The 22859-nt window shown below is 39.2% G+C and overlaps 1 pseudogene; it reads right to left on the bottom strand.

The window, feature by feature from the left end:
- Positions 1-1293: 1293 nt before the first annotated feature.
- Positions 1294-22071, bottom strand: LOC116867389 (annotated as a pseudogene).
- Positions 22072-22859: the final 788 nt, after the last annotated feature.

Here is a 22859-nt window from a genome sequence, read left to right as displayed (position 1 = left end):
AGTTTGAAGAAAAATAAACTTTACACCAAGGACCCCAAGTAGTTGGGAGATCACACCTGTACCTCCCCAACCCTAACTCTGCCTGAGAAATCAAAGTAGCTTGCCTTCCTCCCTCCCTCCCTCCCTTTCTTTCTTTTATTAATAGTTTGTTATTTGTTTATATGATTATATATGATTTTTATGAGAAACTTTCTACAATAAAGAATTATATTAAGAATAAAGTGGGAATCCTGGGTTATTTTATCAATCAAACAAATAATTCTGACTTTTCAGGCGTAATTCACTGGTCTTACCACAAAATCCACCACTCAGAAGCAGCTAGCCCAGTTGAAAGGTGGAATATCATACTGAAGACTGAATTACAATGTCAGTTGGGAGACACACTGATTGGATGGGGCTTTGTTTAGTAGAATTAAACATGTGCTTCAAATCAGAGACCATCATTTGTTACTGTCTTTCACAGAGCCAGAATCCATGGAGCCTGGAATCAAAAGATAGATGTGTGAGTGGCTCCTCTCACTATTACACCTAATAACCCACTAACAGACTTTGAGATCCCCATCTTGGCCACTTTATGCTGTGTTGGCTTGGAGATCTTAGTCTTCAAGGAAGAATTCTTCTGCCAGGGGACAAAAAAATGGCTCTACTCAATGGATGATGAGAGTAACTCCCGGACATTTTGGGCTCTTCAGCCGTTGAACCAGCATGAAAGAAAATATCTATTGACTGGAGTGGTAGATCCTGACTGACAGGAGGATACTGGGTTGCTTCTACACAAGGGAAGCAAGGAAAGCAAGGCATACTATCTGTGGAGATTCTTAGTACTTTTATGCCCAATGGTAAAGCTTACTTACAAAAACCAAACGGGAAAATTGAGAACTCAGATCTTTCTGGAATAAAGTTTTGGGTCACTCCACCAAGCAAAGGTTTTGGCTGAGGGTAGGGAAATAGAGAATATAGATGTTTGAAGAAAGCCATAGATATCAATTAAAGCCTGTGACCAATTACAGAAGCAAAGTTGTAGTACTTTTTAAAGATGAGATATAATTAACCTACGTTATATTAACTTCACACGTATAGCATATTGATTGAACAAATTCCATACGTCACTCAAAGTTCCTATGGTAAGTGTAGTCAAAATTGTAGTACTTTTGTATATTTTCCATTTGCTTGTTATGTATATGTGTGTATTTGTATATGCTAAATCTTTCCTTCTTCTCTCCTTCACTTTTCATTTTATATACAAGTTATTGGAAAATAACTTTACAATTTTGTATATAGGTAACAGACTTTTCAGAGGGACTCTAAATTTGAAGAGTTTATATTAATGGCACAGTTGAAACTAGGCATCTCCTTATTCTGGGGAAAAAGGATGAAAAGTTCTTCACATTAACAAGGATAACTATAGCTCGAAGGAGGTAGAAATATTGAGCTGTTTTATTGTTCTGTTTGTTTCAAATATGTGTCTTAGAAGGTTACATATAGAAGATGAGTTGTCAAAGGGGGGGATCAATTTATTGACTCTCACCTGCAAATTCATCTTTTGTTTGTTCTTGAAGATAGTTTTGGGCCTTTTCCAATATGTTTCTTTGTCAGTTGGCACAATGTTAAACTTTTCAGGAGAGAGTGCAGGGGGAAAGGGTTTCTCTTCCTGGTCTCTGTGTGCCCTGTTGGCAGGACACTGCAGCATGGGAGGTTGCTCCAGCGATGAGCTCATGACGTGCATCTGCCCCGGGCTCATGCAGGTCAGCAGCACCTGGGGGACAGCAGCTTCCCCCAGCATCCCCATTTTCAGAGGCTTTATAGAAGAGTGCTTCCAGTGAGAGACTTCCCTGTGAACATCTTTTCCCAGCATTCTAAAGGATATTTTTCTGGCAAGTTCTAAAGGGTGGATTTCTATCAAGTGCCGCTGTTACAGCACCATAGTGACTTCTCTGCCATCCCAGGGAGCCACAAGCATGTCTTCTCCATGAACTGAGTCTCAGGACTGGAGTGGAGTGTGGACCTCTTCCTTGCATGTTCTATCCCAATCATGGGAGTAGCTGCTACGTTTACAGCTGCTATTCCTACAGAGGTCTCTTTTCTTCCTCCTAGCCATTCCCTTCTTACTCCAGTACTCTCTTATGGTTAATAGTTCCGTATATTAAGCTTTCCCTATTCAGGTTACCATTCAGTTTCTTTCTCCTGATTGGACCAAATTTGTTCACTCACCAGGGAACTCAAGCAGCTGGAGAGCATTCCTCATCTTTTCTTCCCCAACTCTGCCTGAGAAATCAAAGTGGATTATGCTTATTTATTGTTTTATCTGATTATTATATAATTATGAGAAACTTCCTATGATATAGAATTAAATTAAGAGGAATTTTGAAATATTATGAGTTATGTGAATTATCAGTGAACTTAATTTCAATTTTTCACATTTTGTACATATTTCACACAAAATTTCATTATAAAATGGAGGTAAATTATAATCACATTTTACCAATATTTTATTTTATTTATTAAAAAAAAAGATTTTATCGGGGCACCTAGGGGGTTCAGTGGGTTAAGCCTCTGCCTTCGGCTCAGGTCATGATCTCAGGGTCCTGAGACTGAGTCCCACATGGGGCTCTCTGCTCAGCAGGGAGCCTACTTCCCCCCCTCTCTCTGCCTGCCTCTCTGCCTGCTTGTGATCTCTCTCTCTCTGTCAAATAAATAAAATCTTTGAAAAAAGATTTTTGAGAGAGAGCATGAGCGGGGGCAGTGCACAAAAGGAGAGGGGAAGAATCTCAAGCAGACTCCAACATGAGTTCAGGGCCCAGCGTGGGGCTGGATCTCACCACCCCGAGATCACGACCATAGCTGAAACCAAGAGTTGGACACTCAGATGATTGAGCTGCCCAGGTGCCCCAGCAAATTTTGTTTTAACTTTAAAGACAAATGAGCATTCATTCAGTAATGATAATGTGTCTGGAGATTGTAATTCCAAGTCATCTTGTTGCATGTAATTCCCTTAATTTCTCCCTTATTTCTGACCTTTTCTGTCTTTAAAATGGGATGGAGGGAATACCTGTGTGGCTCAGTCGGTTAAGCATCTGCCTTCATTCAGCTCAGGTCCTGGGATCTCAGTGTCCTGGGAAAAGTCCCACATCAGGCTCCCTGCTCAGCGGGGAGTCTGCTTCTCTCCCTGCCTGCTACTCCCCCTGCTTATGCTCTCTCTCTCTCTGACAAATAAATAAAATCTTTAAAAAACAAAAATACAAAAAAATGGGATAGAAAAGCAAAGATAATTTTTTTGAAGATTTTATTTTTAAATAATCTCTACATCCAGTCCAAACCCACAATCCTAGAGCTAACAGCTCCACTGACTGAACCAGCTCGGCGCCCCAGGGCAAACGATAATTTTAAAGTGATCTGAGGGCAGAATACTTCAAACACCTGAGCAAGGTTTCATGCGTTCCTTTCCAGTCACTCCCTTCCTGAAGACAATGATGGTTCTTATTGTTATCACTGTAGATTTATTTTAACTGTTCTAGAACTTAAAATCAATGGAATCATATAGTAGGTACACTTTTGTCCATGGTTTCTTTCGTTAAACCTGATTCACTTATGTTCTTGTGCTTATCATTCATTTATTACTTTCTACTATGGAGTAGCCTATTAAATGAATATATCACAATTTCTTTGTGATATATACAGCATTCAGTTGTATCCACCACTGGGTGGAAACAAGATCTGGTTAAGAGTGAAACCTTTAATTCCATTCATAATGTTTCAAGGTACAGACTACCCTAGATTTTTATATTCTTTTGGTGCAAGAGTAGAGTGTGTCTTTAAAATATTTTAGCCAAAACCTATATCTTAGATACATTTATTTAAAGACCCATGTTGGACACCTGACTGACTCAGTCAGTGGAGCATGTGACTTTTGATCTCGGGGTTGTATGTATATTTTTGTCTTCCCCACTAGACTGTAAACTACTGTCTCTCTTGATTTCAAACCCCATGTTGGGTGTAAAGATTTCTTAAACAAAACAAAACAAAACAAAACAAGATAAAAACCTATGCTAACATTCATTTTGCTATTTAATATGCCACTACTTTTACTAACAAAAACCTAACATATGGTATGCTCTGTTATTTAGTAACGTTTCAGGAATTGATCAAGATGTGGATAGGTGAATTGTAGTTTCTTGTGTCATGGCAGTCTATTATAATGTGAGCTAATCACTCCTGACATTTGCTTTCTTGTCTAGGACAACTGCCTCTTCTTAGAGTTGAAGCTTAATTTAAGTGGCGCATATGATATTTTATTGCCCGTGTTGACAAAGTTTTAATGTAAATTACACATCCTAACACTTTGATGTGTTGATCCTTGTCAACATAGCTGACCCTTGAACAGGATGGGGAAGGAGGCAGTGTATGGTCACTGACTCCCTGCACAATGTCCCTGACCTTCCCTCTGCCTGGAGTAATTTTCACCTACTAGTCTCATGAATCATTCCTTCACTTTTTCCTAGTCTCAGCTCCTAGAGAAACATGTGCACATGTGAATAAAGAAGAATGCTCAGAAGGGTTTATTTCTGTGTGGTGTTTCATAGATTAAAAAAAATCAGCGCCTTAACATTTCATTAATAGAGGAAGGGATGTATAAATGGTTGTATATTCATAATATGGAATACAATGCAACAGAAAGATATGTGTGTGTTAACATAAGACCTACAAGATTTACTATTGAGTTTATAAAGCAAGTTACAGAAAGGTATGCACAGTATGTATCATTTTGTATTAAAACACTGTAAATATATCTGTACCCCAATGTTTATAGAAGCAATGGCCACGGTTGCCAAACTGTGGAAAGAACCAAGATGCCCTTCAACGGACGAATGGATAAGGAAGATGTGGTCCAGATACACTATGGAGTATTATGCCTCCATCAGAAAGGATGAATACCCAACTTTTGTAGCAACATGGACGGGACTGGAAGAGATTATGCTGAGTGAAATAAGTCAAGCAGAGAGAGTCAATTATCATATGGTTTCACTTATTTGTGGAGCATAACAAATAGCATGGAGGACAAGGGGAGTTAGAGAGGAGAAGGGAGTTGGGGGAAATTGGAAGGGGAGGTGAACCATGAGAGACTACGGACACTGAAAAACAATCTGAGGGGTTTGAAGCGGCGGGGGGTGGGAAGTTGGGGGAACCAGGTGGTGGGTATTAGAGAGGGCACGGATTGCATGGAGCACTGGGTGTGGTGCAAAAACAAGGAATACTGTTATGCTGAAAATAAAAAAAAAATTGTTGAAAAAAAGAAGAAAAAAAACCACTGTAAATAAAACTACACTATATATTTTCTGTGGATTCATATGTTTGGTGCATGTGTATGATCTACAGCAAAACACCTGGAGGCATCAACTCCAAATTGAATAATGGAAAGGTAAAAATTGAGAGTGGAAGGCAAAGGGGCTTTTTGGCTTTATGTAATATTTTATTCCTTTAAATATATTCAAGAATTCCTGTTAATGTATTATTAATAACAAGTAATAAGCTATCATATAAGTTTATGTTGTCCTCTATTCTTCTCATCAAAAAAGAGGAAAAGAGAGAATGATCACCTTTTTCATAAAATTTTGTCCAACCACCCCACACATAAAATATTTCTCCCTCCCCTAGATCATAAAGCTTTTAATTCCTACTCTTCTTAGGGTCCTACTTTTTGACTCTACTATAGTTATGTATATTTTTGTCTTCCACTAGACTGTAAACTACTGTCTCAACCCTTTTACATATTCTTAACACTTGGTGAATCACCTCATTTATGGTAAAACTTAAGCAAATGTTTATGGATTTATTTTGAACTATGTAAAAGAAATCAAATAGCACAAGATGAGAATTGCCAAATTATTTTATGATATTGATTTCCATTAAATTCCATTTTAAAAGTAGGATTTGGTTCAATTTTACTACCCATCCAGTATAAGCAGTTACTTTATTTTCTGATCATATGCCTGATCAAGAAGCATGGAATGATTACACGGGGCTGGACTTCTGTGCTGAGTCACTTGGTTTCAACTGGTCTTCGTTTGTGTTTTAGTCCACTAGGGAGCACTCTAGGCTTTACAAGAAATGAAGATCCACCCCCACCCCCCAACCCCGCTCCAGGCCCTTTTGTAAGAGAGAGTTGAACAGTTAGGAGAGAACAGAAAATATGTGAGCCAATCAAATTATAGATAGCAAAAGTGGGGGGGAGGGACAACCCTGTTTGTGTAAAGTTCATCTTAGGTTTTCAGTTCTCTCATTCCATATCAACTTCAAAAAGTTGGAATCTATATCTCTATACATCCACTGTGAGGATGATTCTCTGAGCAGAGGTATGGGAATAGGAATATTTCTGGGCACTTGTGTGTAAGTTCAACAGAGAGTGTCCCATTGTCTGTTTTCAATTTTTAAATTGTTATAAATAAAATACCCCAAACCCACTGATAATTGAGAAATTATCTCAATACCCCTGCTATTCTACCTTTTCATATATCTTGGTTGAGAATGGAATGAACAAGAATGAAGAGGAAAAAAAAAAAAGGAAAAAAAAAAAAGGAACAAAAAGAGAAGGAAAGGGAGAGAACAGTATTGACTGTGACCAGCAATTGTGGCCTGGTCAGACTCAGCTGTGTGGGTGAGCAGGGTGTCCACCAGATGCACACAACAGGTGGAGATGTGGAAATTAAATCAGAGACAGCATTATGCAGACACCCTATTTTTCATCAACCAACTTCTGGTTGGAATCATTTTTTATGCAGATGGTGACTGTCTTGGTTTCTAGAACTCTCTTGATTTCAAGAAGCTGTATTTACTTCTACAATATACAATGCATGCTATCGGATAGTTTTCCTTTATCCGTGTTTTTATTTTTTTATTTTAAATATTTTATTTATTTATGAGAGAGAGAGAGAGAATGAATGAGGGGAGAGGCAGAGGGCGAGCCAAATTCCCTGCTGAGCAGGGAGCCCACCCTGCCCCCTCCCAGGACCCCAGGATCATGACCTGAGCCAAAGGCAGATGCTCCACCTGCTGAAACACCCAGGTTTCAGCATTTTTATATAACCGAATTCTCACATTGTCTATCAAACTATGTAATTTGGGGAATGGAATCACTCTTTGCTATGATGCTTCAAGGTTCTGTGTAACTCCCTTTCCTCAGTGACTCTAGAAAATATCATTCACTTTTCCTCACATACTAATACACACATTTCTTACATAAAGTGTTTTAAGGAAAAAAATAAAACCTTATATTTTCCTAAATTGGAAATATTACTCTTACCTCCTTGCACTGTAGGCAAGCACCATTTTGGAGAGTTTACTCTGTACTGTCCAGGGCCACTGTGGGTGGAGTCTGGAGTTCTGTGAATGACAGGGCTGAGGTGTGATTGTTGTTCAGTGGTTCTGTTGGAAGGGATTGAGGGTGAGACCCAATTTCTCTGATTCAAGACTCTACACTCTGACGGTAGGGGTATCAGAAACTCAGCAACTACACAAGGAATCATGAGGAGACACGGGGGAGCTCTGCTGGGCCTCCTGTGGCTCCTGTGGCTCCTGGTTTGCTGTGAGTGGGGGCGTTCCAGATGGGGCTGGGGAGTGGTCCACAGCCGGAAGTGGTGGGGGAGCTGACACCGAGTCCCAGAGAGTCCTACATCCTCAGCGGTGTTTCTTGGGATTTTTTTTTGCAGGTTTGAAAACTGGGTCGGTGGCTCTCCAGTGATATTATTTGTGTTTGTTTTCTTCTTTCCACACAGTGGTGAGAGGGATGACGGTGGAGCAGAGCTCTTCAGTCCTGAGCCTCCAGGAGGGAGCTAGCTCTACTCTGAAGTGCAATTTTTCCAAAACTGCGCGCAGTGTGCAGTGGTTCCGACAGCACCCCGGGGGGCGGTGGTCTCACCAGGCTGTTTTACGTATTTTCCGGGATGCAGCAGAGTGGGAGGTTAAACTTGCACAGTGAATACTAAGGAACAGTCCAGCATCCTCCACATCGGGGCCTCCCGACTGGAAGACTCAGCCAAGTACCTGTGTGCGGAGCAGGCACAGTGCTCCCTGGTGATCTGCAGCCTGCACCCAAACTGCAGCTGCGCCTGCAGCCCCATCAGGAGGCCTTGCACCGCGGCCTCCCACAGCATGCTTGGACCATCTGGGGCTCTTCTGGGCTCCAAAGCGGGTGACACTAAACTTTGGCAATAAAGTACTACAAAATAAAGGTGTGTATGTTGACATTGCATAAAGCATATTGGAGGGATATTAGTTCTTTTCTTTTCTTTTTTTTTTTTTCAAATTTTTATCTATTTATTTGACAGAGATCACAAGTAGACAGAGAGGCAGGCAGAGAGAGAGGAAGGGAAGCAGGCTCCCTGCCAAGCAGAGAGCCCGATGCGGAGCTAGATCCCAGGGGCTCGATCCCAGGACCCCGAGATCATGACCTGAGCCGAAGGCAGAGACTTTAACCCACTGAGCCACCCAGGTGCCCCTGGAGGGATAATAATTCTTAAAATGTTTAGAAGCTCTGTTTTTTTAAAAAGTTACTGCAATGTTGGAAAGCATGTATCCGTAGGCTTAGAGATAGAAATTTAAGGTAAAGGTAATAGCTTTGGTTGAAAAGAATACCATTTTTCATGTGAAGTTTGAACTTACTCAGTGAACTGATTTTTAACACAGAGGGTGTTCTGAAATTAGTTTGTCTTGTCACTTAAGGCATAATAAGATGCATAAACAAGCATTCTGAATTGATATACAAGTCATGAAGCTGCTTTTTAGTTTCCTATACACCTTCCAAAAGTTATAGAAAATGTCAGAGAAAACAATAAAGTGTTGCTGTATAAATTTACATTTGAATTTTTTTTAAGATTTTATTTTTTTATTTGACACACACAGAGAGAGATCACAAGTAGGCAGAGAGCAGGCAGAGAGAGATGCAGAAGCAGGCTCCCCACTGAGCAGAGAGCCTGATGCAGGACGCAGAGACTATGACCTGAGTGGAAGGCAGAGGCTTAACCCTCTGAACCACCCAGGTACCCCTAAATTTACATTTAATATTAAATTCAGATTTACATGAAACTGATTGGTATGATATTAAATAATTTAGAACAATTGTTCCACTAGAGACATCAGCTCTAGATTTACTTTATTTATATTTCAACTAATTTATCAGGTATTTATTCTAATTTTGTCATAGCATATAAAATATCCTTTAAAATCTGCAATATCAGTTGCACCAACAGAAATACCCTTCTCAAAATTAAAAGTGATCAAAAATTCTGTTTGCAGCATTGTATTTACCTACAGCAACTGACATTGCTTTCAATTATATTGATTGAAATGAAATTACTAAAAGTATTAATTTTGGTAGCCACATAAATTAATTTGTAGGAAAGCCAGCCAGAAAAATATTATTAAGATATTATGCTACCAAAGTATTATTTATTGTATTATACAAAATTTTTAAATATAATTTTTCTAAGTTTTTTTGCAATTTGTAAATTTATTTATTTTTAAGATTTATTTATTTATTTTATTTGACAGAGATCACAAGTAGGCAGAGATGCAGGCAGAGAGAGAGGGGGTGGGGAAGCAGGCTCCCAGCTGAACAGAGAGCCTGATGCGGGGCTCAATCCCAGGACCCTGAAATCATGACCTGAGCTGAAGGCAGAGGCTTTAACCCACCGAGCCACCCAGGCACCCTGCAATTTGTAAATTTACATCTCTACTTATGTACCATTGAAGTTCTTTTGTGTTTTATAAGTAAAAGTATTTTTACTTTATTTTTTAATTTTTAAAGCTTCTATTTATTTATTTGAGAAACAGAGGGAGAGAGAAGGAGCAGAGGCAGAGGGAGAAGCAGACTCCCCGCTGGGCAGGGAGCCTGACATGGGACTTGATCCCAGCACTCTGGGATCATGACCTGAGCCCAAGGCAGATGCTTAACTGACTGAGCCACCCAGGTGCTCCAATAAAATAAACACTTTTAAGAGAGCTTTATATTTTATTACAGAATGTAATATATTTTCTGCTTTTTGAACATGGGGCCCCAGATTTTCCTTTGTCATTGTCTACCACAAATTATATAGCCATCTCTGTCTGGGAATTTTGAACACCTGACTTAAACTTGAATGAGGGAGCTAGAAGCTAGAAAACAATCAGGTCCTTTGAGAGAGTATTTTTTTGTTTTACATATGTATGAGTAAGCTTATCTACCATGGAGCCAACCGTATGTCACTGCCTATGGTGAACATTATACTCAGTGAGTAAAGTTCCATTTTATTCCATTTTCCCGTAGATTTAGATCCTCCTTGATCCAACTTTGGTCTCATAGAAGAAAAGAAAACCCGGAGAGAATCTTACCCTGAAGACTCTGTCTCTGCTTCTGAAGAGGCCTTGGGGTTGGTTAGAGTCAACCTCAGACCCACTAGGTCACATGTGGCTGTGAAAATGAATGATCTTGGGGTTCTGTGATGCAGTCAATTTCTCCCCAATCTGACACCGGTGCCTACTGCACAAAACCAGTTCTCAATAAATATTTGCTTTGTTATATGGTATAAAAGAAATTAAGAGCTGGAAGAGCCCTTAGAAATCCTTTAGTCCAATTTCATTTTACAAAATGCAGACTGTATCCAAGATGACGGTAAGGAACAATTAGGTAGTGAATGAGCTGGGGGAGAGAGAAAGTGGGTTTCCTCACTTCCTCTTTGACATTTTTGCCCCTGCCTCCTTGCTTGTATCTAATAATACAAGCCCAGCCACTTAGATCTCTACAGTTTGGGTCTGAGAAAGTTGTGGTTCAATCAGTTTGAACGCCTGAATGGAGAGTTCCAATTTGTGTAAATGTCTGAGCCTATGGGCTGGAAAGGAGACTTGGGCTGAACCACTGTTATTCTACCAGCAAACTTCTCCATCACTCACAATTTCTGTAGGAGAAAGCCAGAGGTGATGGGGCCAGGTGAATACCTACATGTTTTTCTAAGGACTTCCTCAAAATAGTAAGTATATTTATTATCCCAGGTAGACATCCCTTAAAGGCAAGATATGAATACAGAGTATCACTAATATATTGTTATAAAAATGTAACCACTGCAATTGAGAGGCTAAGGGAGAACATTGTCCTCATGGTGGCCATCCGTGAAGGTATTAGGAAAAAACCTTTATAGGTCAACAATTTTTGACAATGAGCCAGGCAATATTCAATGAAATAATCATGGGGCTATGAATTTTGCCCAGGGGATGATTATTCTTGCGCTATAGTTCATTTATGGAACAGTGTGCTAGATAGAGCTTATTCAAACTAAAACATTCAGTTCTGGATAACATAGCTCCAAAGGGCAAATATTGACTTAAAGCATCTGTCTCCAAGAAGAGGGAAATTCACCCAAAGAAGGATTTGGGATTCTACCTATGGATGATGGTTGAGTAAATAGAGGAAGATTCTTAGAATGGAGAAATTTTACATATGTAACGACACATTTTATATTCACAGACACATTTATATGTTGATTTTCATTCTTCATCATAGTTGTTCCTAAATTTTCAAGGGTGTGAAATGTGGATAAAGATTGTGTTTATTCTGCACAACTCCACAGGACCAATGAGTATAAATCATAGAAAAGGGCTTCCACTTATGGAGGTAAGGTAGTCTTGATTTCCCAGGGAAATCTCATGATTACTTGCATATTTGTACTGTCCCCCTAGCAGACATAGCAACATTTAGGCTTTTCTCGATTTTTTTTTCCTTACGGATGTAATTGGAAAATAACTGGTTACTAAAGTAGTTGAGAAGGTGTTTCTGGCAGAAAGGGATAATTCTGGAAATCTAAGGACTGAGGAACTTTATCAGTGTCTTGGGGGAAATGACACTCTAGTAAAGTTTGGGACTAAGGACTGAGCCAGTTACTGCATTTAGGATCTGGTATTCCTTTTGATACCAGAAAATAAAAACATGTGTAGAATAATTCTATATATGGCTACATTTTTTTAACCTGAAGCCCAAAGTAGTCTGAGAATTTCCACTCTTTCCCCTAATGCTTTCTGGTATATAACCCACGTAGCAACAGGAATCGATTTCTTTTTTGAGATTTTATTTTTATTTGAGAGAGAGAAAGAGTGAGAAAGAGCATAAGAGTGGGGTGAGAGGCAGAGGGAGAAGCAGACTCCCCGCTGAGCAGGGAGCCAGATGCAGGACGCAATCCCAGGACTCAGGGATTATGACCTGAGCCAAGAGCAAGATGCTTAACTAACTGAGCCACCCAGGTGCCCAGGAATAGATTTCTTAAAGCACGTCAGATTTCTCATCACAAATCAACCAAGGGGTCAAACTGTTTCCTAACTCATGGAACTTCCCCCGCTCCATCCCACTCTCTATCATTGAGACTTTTATACTGTCATCTTAATTGAGGGAAGAATCCACATTTTGACTGTTGGTGCTGTCAATTCTATGGAAATTGCAAGGTCACTAGTGAAACCAGCTTAAAGGAGCAGAGTCTGAGATCAGAGGCATTGGAAATATGTAATCTTTGGCTTCTGTGTCCCTTTTAGAGTTTTTCTCCATAGCAGGCAAATAAGGGTGGTAGATCGGGAGAAAGGGAAGGTTTTCCGTTTTCTTTGTTTAAGAGAGTGAATCATGATTCCTTCATGATATTTATTTGTTTATAATGAGGAAGGGCAGGAGCGGGGGAGAAGAGACAGAATCTTTTTTTTTTTTTAAATTGTGTTATGTTAGTCACCATACAGTCCATCATTAGTTTTTGATGTAACGTTCCATGATTCATTATTTGCGTGTAACGCCCAGTGCTCCACGCAATCCGTGCCCTCCTTAATACCCATCACTCTCTTACTACCCCTCCACCCCTTCTAAAACTCTCTGTTTCCTGGAGTCCATAGTTTCTCATGGTTTGTTTCCCTCTCCAATTTCTCTCCCTTCATTTTCCCCTTCTCCTAACGTCCTCCATGCTATTCTTTATGTTCCACAAATAAGGGAAACCAAATGATAATTGACTTTCTCTGTTTGACTTATTTCACTCGGCATAATCTCCTCCAGTCCTATGCAGATTGATGCAAAAGTTGGGTATTCATCCTTTCTGATGGCTGAGTAATATTCCATTGTGTATATGGACCACATCTTCTTTAGTCATTCATCTGTTGGAGGGCATCCTGTTCTTTCCACATTTTGGCTGTTTTGGACATTGCTGCTATGAAAGTTGGGGTGCATATGGCTCACCTTCTTTTGACTACATCTGCATCTTAGGTGTAAGTATCCAGTAGTGCAATTGCTGGGATTCATAGGGTAGCTCTATTTTCAATTTTTTGAAGAACCTCCACACTGTTTTCCAAGGTGGCTGCACCAATTTGCATTCCCATCAACCATTTAAGAGCGTTCCCCTTTCTTCACAACTTCTCCAACATTTGTTGTTTCTTGCCATGTCAATTTTTGCTATTCTAACTGATGTAAGGTGGTATCTCAATATGGTTTTGATTTGAATTTCACTGATGGCTAGTGATGTTGAACATTTTTCCATATATCTTTTAGCCATTCATATGTCTTCTTTGGAGAAGTACCTGCTCATGTTTCTGCCCATTTTTTGACTTGATTATCTGTTTTTTGGGTGTTAAGTTTGAGAAGTTCTTTATAAATTTTGGATATCAGCCCTTTGTCTGTAGAGTCATTTGCAAATATCTTCTCCCATTCGGTGAGTTGCCTCTTTGTTTTGTTGGCTGTTTCGTTTGTTGTGCAGAAGCTTTTTATCTTGATGGAGTCGCAAAAGTTCATTTTCACTTTTATTTCCCTTGCTTTTGGAGATGTGTCTTTAAAGAAGTTGCTGTGGCCAATGTCAAAGAGGTTACTGCCTATGTTCTCCTCTAGGATTTTGATGGATTCCTGTCTCACATTGAGGTCTTTCATCCATTTAGAATTTATCTTTGTGTATGATGTAAGAGAATGATCCAGTTTCATTTTTCTTCATGTGGCTGTCCAGTTTTCCCAGCACCATTTATTAAAGTGACTGTCTTTCTTTCATTGGATATCTTTTCCTGCTTTGTCAAAGATTAATTGACCATAGAGTTGAGAGTCCATATCTGGGCTCTCTATTCTGTTCCATTGGTCTATGTGTCTGCTTTTGTGCCAGTACCATGTTGTCTTGGTGATTACAGCTTTGTAAATAACTTGAAATCAGGCAACATGATGCTCTCAGTTTTGTTTTTCTTTTTCAACATTTCCTTGGCAATTCAGGATCTTTTCTGGTTCCAAACAAATTTTAGGATTGTTTGTTCCAGCATTTGAAAAATGCCACTGGTATTTTGACTGGGATGGTGTTGAGTGTATAGATTGCTCTGGGGACTGTAGTCATTTTAATGATGTTTGTTCTTCCGATCCATGAGCATGGAATGTTTTTCCATCTTTTGTGTCTTCTTCAATTTCCTTCATGAGTGTTTTGTTGTTCCTAGAGTATAGATCCTTTACCTCTTTGGTTAGGTATCTTATGCTTTTTGGTGCTATGGGGAGATAGGATTTTTTTTTTTATTTATTTTTATTTTTATTTTTTTTAAGATTTTATTTATTTATTTGACAGACGGAGATTACAAGTAGGCAGAGAAGCAGACAGAGAGAGAGGAGGAAGCAGGCTCCCTGCTGAGCAGAGAGCCCGATGCGGGGCTCGATCCCAGGACCCTGGGATCATGACCTGAGCCGAAGGCAGAGGCTTTAACCCACTGAGCTACCCAGGCACCCCTATATATATGAATTTTATTTTATTTTATTTTTAAAAGATTTTATTTATTTATTTGACAGACAGAGATCACAAGTAGGCAGAGAGGCAGGCAGAGAGAGAGAGAGAGAGAGGTGGAAGCAGGCTCGCTGCTGAGTAGAGAGCCGGATGCGGAGCTCGATCCCAGGACGTTGAGATCATGACTTGAGCTGAAGAGAGAGGCTTTAACCTAGTGAGCCACCCAGGCACTCCTAAAGATTTTATTTATTTATTTGTCAGAGAGAGAAAGCCTAAGCAGGGGGAGGAGTAGGCAATGGAGAAGCAGGTTCCCTGCCAAGCAAGGAACCTCAGGTGGGACTCAATCCCAGGACCCTGGGATCATGACCTGAGCAGAAGGCAGAGGCTTAACCAATTGAGCCACCCAGGCGAGGCTCAGCCCCCTTACAATTATTAGTAGATGGCACAAAGGCATTCAGAGTAATGGCTAAGGTAGAGATGATGTAGAGATGGTACCAACTTCCCTCCACATATATTCACATTTCAAAAAATTAAACATTGTTAATCATAACCTTCTTTTTCAAAAAAGTTATTTCTCTAGTGTTGTAGAGACGTCAATGGAGCTAATGAAGTTGTGTAAATATTTAATTCTCTCATTCTCCCACCTCTGCTCAAGGGTAGACTCCTTACAAGGTTCCTCCAGGTCTTCCTCACTAAGGATGGATATAATTGGCAATTGTCATGGTGAAAGTGGTTTCTCTTAGCCGAGTTACAGCTGTGAGTTATTTGCTCACTGGCTTTTTCTTATTGGGAAACGCATCAAATTATATTCAGTTTATCATATCTGACCAAAGGAGGATAAAACTGTAGCCCAACACATCAATGGGCTTCATTCCTTCCCTCCTTATATCACTAGCTTCTGTGCAGTGCCTTTCCTCCAAGCCTGATAATGGAGTCAGAAGGAAGCATGCTTCTATATTATTCATTTGTTTCCTCTTAAATCAATTAGAAGCAAGAGAGAGGGTGCAGTTCCTACAGGCTTGAATGCTTGATCAGACTGAGATGAGAACTGATGCAGTGGACAATAACAAGTGTTTTAGCCTGAGTGTGCACTGAGTCTCAGATCCAGACACATTCGGGTTTAAACCTTCATCATGTTTGGTGTATTTGTATCCTACATCCTGGGACAAGGTATTGCAAACTTTTAGGCCATCTCTGGATCCTGTGAAGACAGGCTGGGTGCTGAGAGTCTCCCTTTTGTTTCCTTTCTCTAGGATGGTGCTGACTGAACTTGTGTGATTTCTACCAATCCAGGAGAGTTGGGCTGCTCTCTGTACATGCTCACTAAACACAACAGCTCACTGCTGTTGCCCCCCTGTATGCACTTGTGGGAGGCCACAGGGTGGGATGATGTATGGGTGAGGGGCTGTGTGTTGTGTGTAGTGTTTAGTGTAATTAGGTTTGTTTGTTGTGGGTCATCCATACTTCCATTTAGTTTCTGAGTGTTCTGCTCTGTGATTTAGTTTTTACTAGTGTCCCTTCCTTCTTATTAATACCTCTAGCATAGGTATGCTCAGTTTCCACACTGGAGGTTTACTTGCTTCCCACCAGTCTTATCCACAGATGCTCATAATTAGGAGCTCTTAGGGGAACACTGTGAAGGAGCAGAGTGTGAATTTTCCACTTCCTTCCTGACTTCAACACTCCTTCAAAATCACTTTTTGCCAACACCTGGCTCAGTTTGCACACTTCTCAGAACTCTTTGTTTGTTCATTGTTCACACTCTAAAATCCTCAGTCTCTCTGTTTCCCTCCTTCCACTTCTAACCCCATTCCTGCAGTTCCTTAAAATTTGAATGGTAATGGATGGTTGATTACAGGTCTTGCATTCTAACACTCTCATATTTGATTTGAAGGCAGGTTTGTAGAGTAGAAATCTTAAAAAGAATTTCTTAAAATGTTTTTAATTATAAAATTTTACTATTTTAGGGGTACCTGGGTGGCTCAGTGGGTTAAAGCCTCTGCCTTCAGCTCCTGTCGTGATCTCAGGGTCTGGGATCGAGCCCCACATTGGGTTCTCTGCTTGGCAGGGAGCCTGCTTCCTCCTCTCTCTGCCTGCCTCTCTGCCTACTTGTGATCTCTCTGTCAAATAAATAAATAAAATCTTTAAAATTTTTTTTTTACCATTTTAACATACAATTTACCATTTTAAATGGTAAATTTAAAATGGTAAAAAAAAAAACCAAAACAGTTTTTTTTAAAATTTATTTTCACATAACTGTATTCATTGTTTTTGTACCATACCCAGTGCTCCAAGCAATCCGTGCCCTCTCTAATACCCACCACTGGTTTCCCCAACCTCCCAACCCCCGCCGCTTCAAACCCCTCAAATTGTTTTTCAGAATCCATAGTCTCTCATTGTTCACCTCCCCTTCCAATTTCCCCCAACCCTCTTCTCCTCTCTAACTCCCATTTAAGTGTAGAATTTACTGGTATGAAATACATTTACATTGTTGTTCAACAAGCAACACCATTGATTTCTAGAACTCTTTTCATCTTGAAAAACAAAATATTTGTAGTCATGAAACAATAAACTCTCCATTACTCCATCCCTCCAGTCCTTGGGAACTACCATTCTGCTTTCTCTTTTCATGAGTTTGACTAGTTTAGATATCTCATAGAAGTTGATTCTGCAGTATGGGTCATTTTGTGACATTTCATTTAACATAATCTCCTCAGGATTATCTATGTTGCAGTTTGTGACAGAATTTCTTTCCTTTTCAAGGTTGAATAATCTTCCAGTGTATGTCATATCCCATTTTGTTTATCCACTCCTATCTGTTGGTGGACTCTGGGGTTGTTTCCACTTTTTGGTAGAAATAGGAATTCAGAAACATCTCAATATTTTTGGTATATAGGCAAATTCTTCCCATTTTTGAGTATATACCAGAAGTGGATTGCCGAATCATAAGGCAATTCTGTTTCTAAGTTTTTGAGAAACATTTATACTTGTTAACTGGAACAACTATGCTCTAGACGGGGTTACCACAAACAATTGTCAAGGAACAGAGTGATCACAAGTCATGAATGGAGCTCCAATATCACTGAATCACAAAATCCTAGAATGGTTTGTCCCTTTTGCTATAGTGCATTGCATAGATCAGGTGTCAATAATCGGTCTGAATGGAATGGTGAAGCCTCATCTCAGGAGTCAGCTCCTGAATAGCAGTTTGGGCATCCATTATAATGTATTTCCTTTCCAGTTTTGGTAAAGGGGCCAAACCTGCACGTATTTGAATCTCTTTCTTAGTTCCAATTATATAATAAAGAGCCTGTGAAAGAGTGTCTTAAAATATTTTAAAGGCTTTGGAAGAAGTCATCTTGCTACCCTCCAGTCTCTCTTCCAATTTTTCTCTGTGAACAATCTTTAGTGGCAAATACAGGAAATGTTTTTTTTTTTTTTTTGGTTTGTTTGTCTGTTTTGTTTTGTTTTTCATTTTAAAGAATAGTACTTTATTGAATACGTTTTATTCTCAGAAAAATAAGCTTCAATCTTTGATGATGGCCAGATTGTATGGTGGAAAGCAATTTCCTTTGATTTCCATACTGATGGAAAGGTTTCTACTAAATGAAAAAAGTCATACAAGTATACTCACAAGTATAGCATCTATCTCAAAACATGTGATTATTCACATCACTCATACAATGACATAAGAATCTGTCATTCTGTCAGATTAGATAAAATATACCAGTAATGAAAAAATACAAAATCTTCAAACAAAAATTAATAAAAATGTACAAGACTGTCCTTACATACTTTAGGGATATAATTTCTTATATACATACTCCTAAAACTTTGGATTGGTTTATGTATATAGCATACCAAGTAAAGATAAAAAAATAATTTTAGAAATAACTCTGTTTACTCCCATACCACACAGGTCATATGAGGATTTAAACAGCTATCATGGATTTTGAAAAAAAAGTATATACATATATATAATCTTTCTATATATAATCTTACCTATAAAAACAGTAGTATACAAACTTCAAACTAAAAGTTTATGCAAAATAACACACAAATGTTCAATTTTTTTAAAGATTTTATTTATTTATTTGACAAAGAGAGACACAACGAAAGGGAAACACTGCAGAGGGTGTGGGAGAGGGAGAAGCAAGCTCCCCGTGGAGCAGGGAGCCTGATGTGGGCCTCCATCCCAGGACCCTGGGATCATGACCTGAGCCAAAGGCAGATGCTGAATGACTGAACCACGCAGGCATCCCCAAATGTTCTAAATCTTAAGGAAACTTCTATTTGTAAATAAAAGCAGAATAAAACTGATTTGATTGCCTTATTAGGTAGTTTATTGTGGAAACTTGTTAATGAAGTATTGGTGGGAATTCTCAATCTTTATTATGCTGTCACCTGAAGCACTCAATCATTTTATTCAGTAAAGGAATAAGTAAACGAATAGACTACCTGTCAGTTACCACATATTACAACCCGTCTAACTGTGAAATAACAGGAGTGGCCACACAATGCTTCAGGGTTGGCTGCGTCTTGAATTTCTCACTGAAGGATTGGGCCAATCTACATTTGGAACAATTTTATCAGTAGATAGAAAGAGTAAGTGTCTTTTTATCCTGTTCTCTTAAAGTCTGTATTACTAATCTTTAACAGAGAGCAATGAGATAGCTCTAGCAGATGAAGCAGGAAGGGAATTACATTCTGGAAGAAGCATTTATCTGTCTTTGATACAAGCTTCTCGATTAATTCTTGAAGAGGTGCCAACTTATGCCTATCAATCTGATTAAATTCCTGAAGGAAGAAAATAAAGGGCTTAAGGGAGGTGTTGAGGTGGGCCTCCTCTCACAGCTGCATCACAGAATCAAACTGCTGGTGATAAATATGGACATAAACCCAGAACACATGCTTTGAATGGTCCTTGCCATAGACACAAAGTTTTTTAGAAAGGGGACACCAATCTGGGAAGGCAAAAGACTTTCATCATCAAGCTGATCCTGAACCCAAACACTTGATTGGATTTTTGATATTAGTACCATTTGCCCAGTGATATTCATAACTTGGACCTGCATATGTGAGTGGACAGCTTGCTTCAGTGCAAAATTCTATAATAGTTCCATACAGCATGTTGATCTGGTTGAAGAAATCTACAGTGTTAACTGCAAGCCATTCACTGGGGTCCTCTCCCTCTGGCAACAGAAGAGCTTGTCTCAGATTTCCACTTCCTAGAGTTGCTTCGGCCTGTTTAAGATGAAGAGGTAACTCAACTTCTATCCTCAGAGGAGAGGGATCGCTGACCCCCAGCAATGTCTGGATTCAGAGCCCAGGCAGGCACCACAAGGAAGCAAACAGTCCTCAACTCTTGCCCCACGAAAGTACTGGGTGGCCCTGCTATGAACCACAGGTCTAACAGGAGAGTGTTGCTATGCTGGTCTCCCCTACTTTGCTGACCTGAAAATCAGGGAACAGGTTTTTTTCTGTCATCTATCTCTGTGTTCAGACGTATTAGCTCTGCCATCAAGTTCTTGATACTTTTGAGCTTGCTTTATTTATTTTATTTTTAAATATTTTACTTATTTAATTGAGAGAGAGAGAGAGAGATACAGAGCACAAGCAGAGGGAGCTGCAGGCTCCCTGCTGAACAAGGAGCCAGATGTGGGACTTGATCCTAGGACCCTGGGATCATGACCTGAGAAGAAGGCAGCTGCTTAACTGACTGAGCCACCCAGGTGCCCCTTGAGCTTGTTTTATTATTTGTAAATTTGGGAGAATGATATCTTCTTTAATATTTTGTTCTGACAACGTTTCAGTAATACATCCGAAGAGATTGCCACGTAGCAGATGAGCAATTTAGGAAGGTACTTCAATAGGTACAGAAGAAGTGTCTGACTAATCCAGATTCATTCCTGAGAGAAACCCTCAGCGAATAAGGAATTGAAGGAAATTTCCTTAACGAATAAGACTCAACCAAAAACCTACATCAAATGTCATAGTTGGTGGTGAAAACCTCAATGCTTTCTCCTTAGTTTCAGAAATAAGGGGAGAGTTTTGGCTCTCACCACTTGTATTTCATATTGAAGTAGAGGTTCCAGCCAATGCAATACAGCATGGAGAAGAAACAAACGCCACACAGTCTGGAAAGGGGGAAGTGAACTTATCTTTTAAGAGCCAACATAACCATCTGAGCAGAAAACTTAAGAGAATCTACAAAACAGCTGCTAGAACAAGTTCGTTTAAGAAACTCAAATGTATGACTACCATATGACCCACCTGTTGTACTCCCAGAAATTGATCCAAGAGAAATGAAAGCATATGTCTATAAAACATCTTATACACAAATGTTCATAGCAGCTTTATTTGTAAGAGCCCTTCTGGGATTAATCGAGATGGTCAGCAACAGGTGAATAGACAAGTTGTTTTTTAGGCACATGATTGGATACTACACAGCAACAGAAAGAAACAAAGTCTTGATAATTATGACTACAGAAGAATCTCAAAATAATTATGCTGAGAAGAAGCCAGGCAAAAGATACATATGATCCCATTTATACAAAATGATAAAATATGCAAACTAATTCATGACAGGAAGTTTCCCTGGAAATGGGGATAAGGAGGGTTAAGAGAAGATTACAAAGTGACATGAAGAAACTTTTGGGGTGATGTATATGTTCATTTTCTCAACTGTAGTGATGACTTCACAAATACATACATACATACATCAAATCCTATAGAATTGTTGAATTTGCTGCACTTTATTGTTATGTAAATTATGTATTAACAGAGCCATTCAATATCATTCTATGCACTATTTTCCCTCTCTGTGGTGCCAGTCTTCTTGTGTAATGTAAAATGCAAAATTTCTCCTGTAGGCCTTCATTGGCCTGAAACTATAATTTTTTTAAATTTATGCCTAATGACTTTCTGCATCCAAGTGTTATACTGTTTATTTTCAACCAGCATCATCCCAACCTATTTAACATTGTCCCAGCAGATCTTTTTTTTTTTTTTAAGATTTTTATTTATTTGACAGAGAAAGATACAGGGGAGTGGGAGAAGGAGAAGCAGGCTTCCTGCTCAGCAGGGAGCCTGAGGTGGGGCTTGATCCCAGGATCCTGTGGAAGGCAGACGCTCAACAACAGAGCCACCCACATGCCCCATCCCTGCATATCTGAACAGACATTTGTAGTGGCTTGTCTAAAATTGCTTTCTAGCATAATTTTGAGGCAGGTTCTGACAATGTGATTTGGAAGGTGAAGGGGAAGGGAAAGGATCCTTGAATGGAAGCAGTATCCAGGTCTGAATTTCTTACTTCACTATGTATCTGGGAAACTCTTCCCATGTTGGCCCTGGACTCTGATGTTCCTCGACCTGAATGTGTGGGGAATCGCCTCCAGGAAACAGCTGAGCTAAGCTTCCTAATGTGTCTAGAGTATATGTTTACAGGGCTTTATAGAAGATGTGGCCCTTTCTAGAACTTTTCTTTGATAATCCTGATTTCTTACTTTTTGAGAAAAATTATATGATTAATGCTTGGCAATAAAATGTGTCAGATGGATGACCATAGAAAGCATCCTTGAGGTTAAACCTGTTAAAAAGATAGGATTAGTATTTGTTCCTGAATTCACATACAGTAGTCACCTTATGCTGGAGTCAATAAAACTGTGAGAACATAAGGCTCTCAAATCATTCTATAGGGATTGGATGACTCCATGTATGAGTTTATTCTGTCTAAAATTCCTATTTTTCACTTTTTAATTATTGTAAAAGTCAGGAATATTTGAATATTAGTGTGACTTCTGAAACTTTTTATTAAAAATAGTATTTATTGCAATTGCTAATAGTTTAGGAATAAGTAAATATGGCATTTCAAATAAATACTATTTGTTCATTATTTTTGTTTAATTTAAAAATATTTAGTGAGTACTTAAAAAATGAGTCACAGTTCTAAATATTGCATAAAGTGCCACAAACACAGAATCAGTCACCGATGACTTGACTTCCTCTTACTTTTTTTGTATTCAACTCCAGTTCCTTTTCTGGCAGTCAGTAGATTATAGGCCAGCCCACATGGACACATGAGAATATGAAGTAGTGTAGTAAAATGCTTCTGAAGATTGTTACCCTCCC

The sequence above is a fragment of the Lontra canadensis genome, unplaced genomic scaffold, assembly GCF_010015895.1.
Source record: "Lontra canadensis isolate GAN:19392208 unplaced genomic scaffold, GSC_riverotter_1.0 scaffold12, whole genome shotgun sequence".
NCBI classification, from domain to species: Eukaryota; Metazoa; Chordata; class Mammalia; order Carnivora; family Mustelidae; genus Lontra; species Lontra canadensis.
Note: the sequence above shows the minus strand (reverse complement) of the source record. Positions and strands in the feature narration are given on the sequence as shown.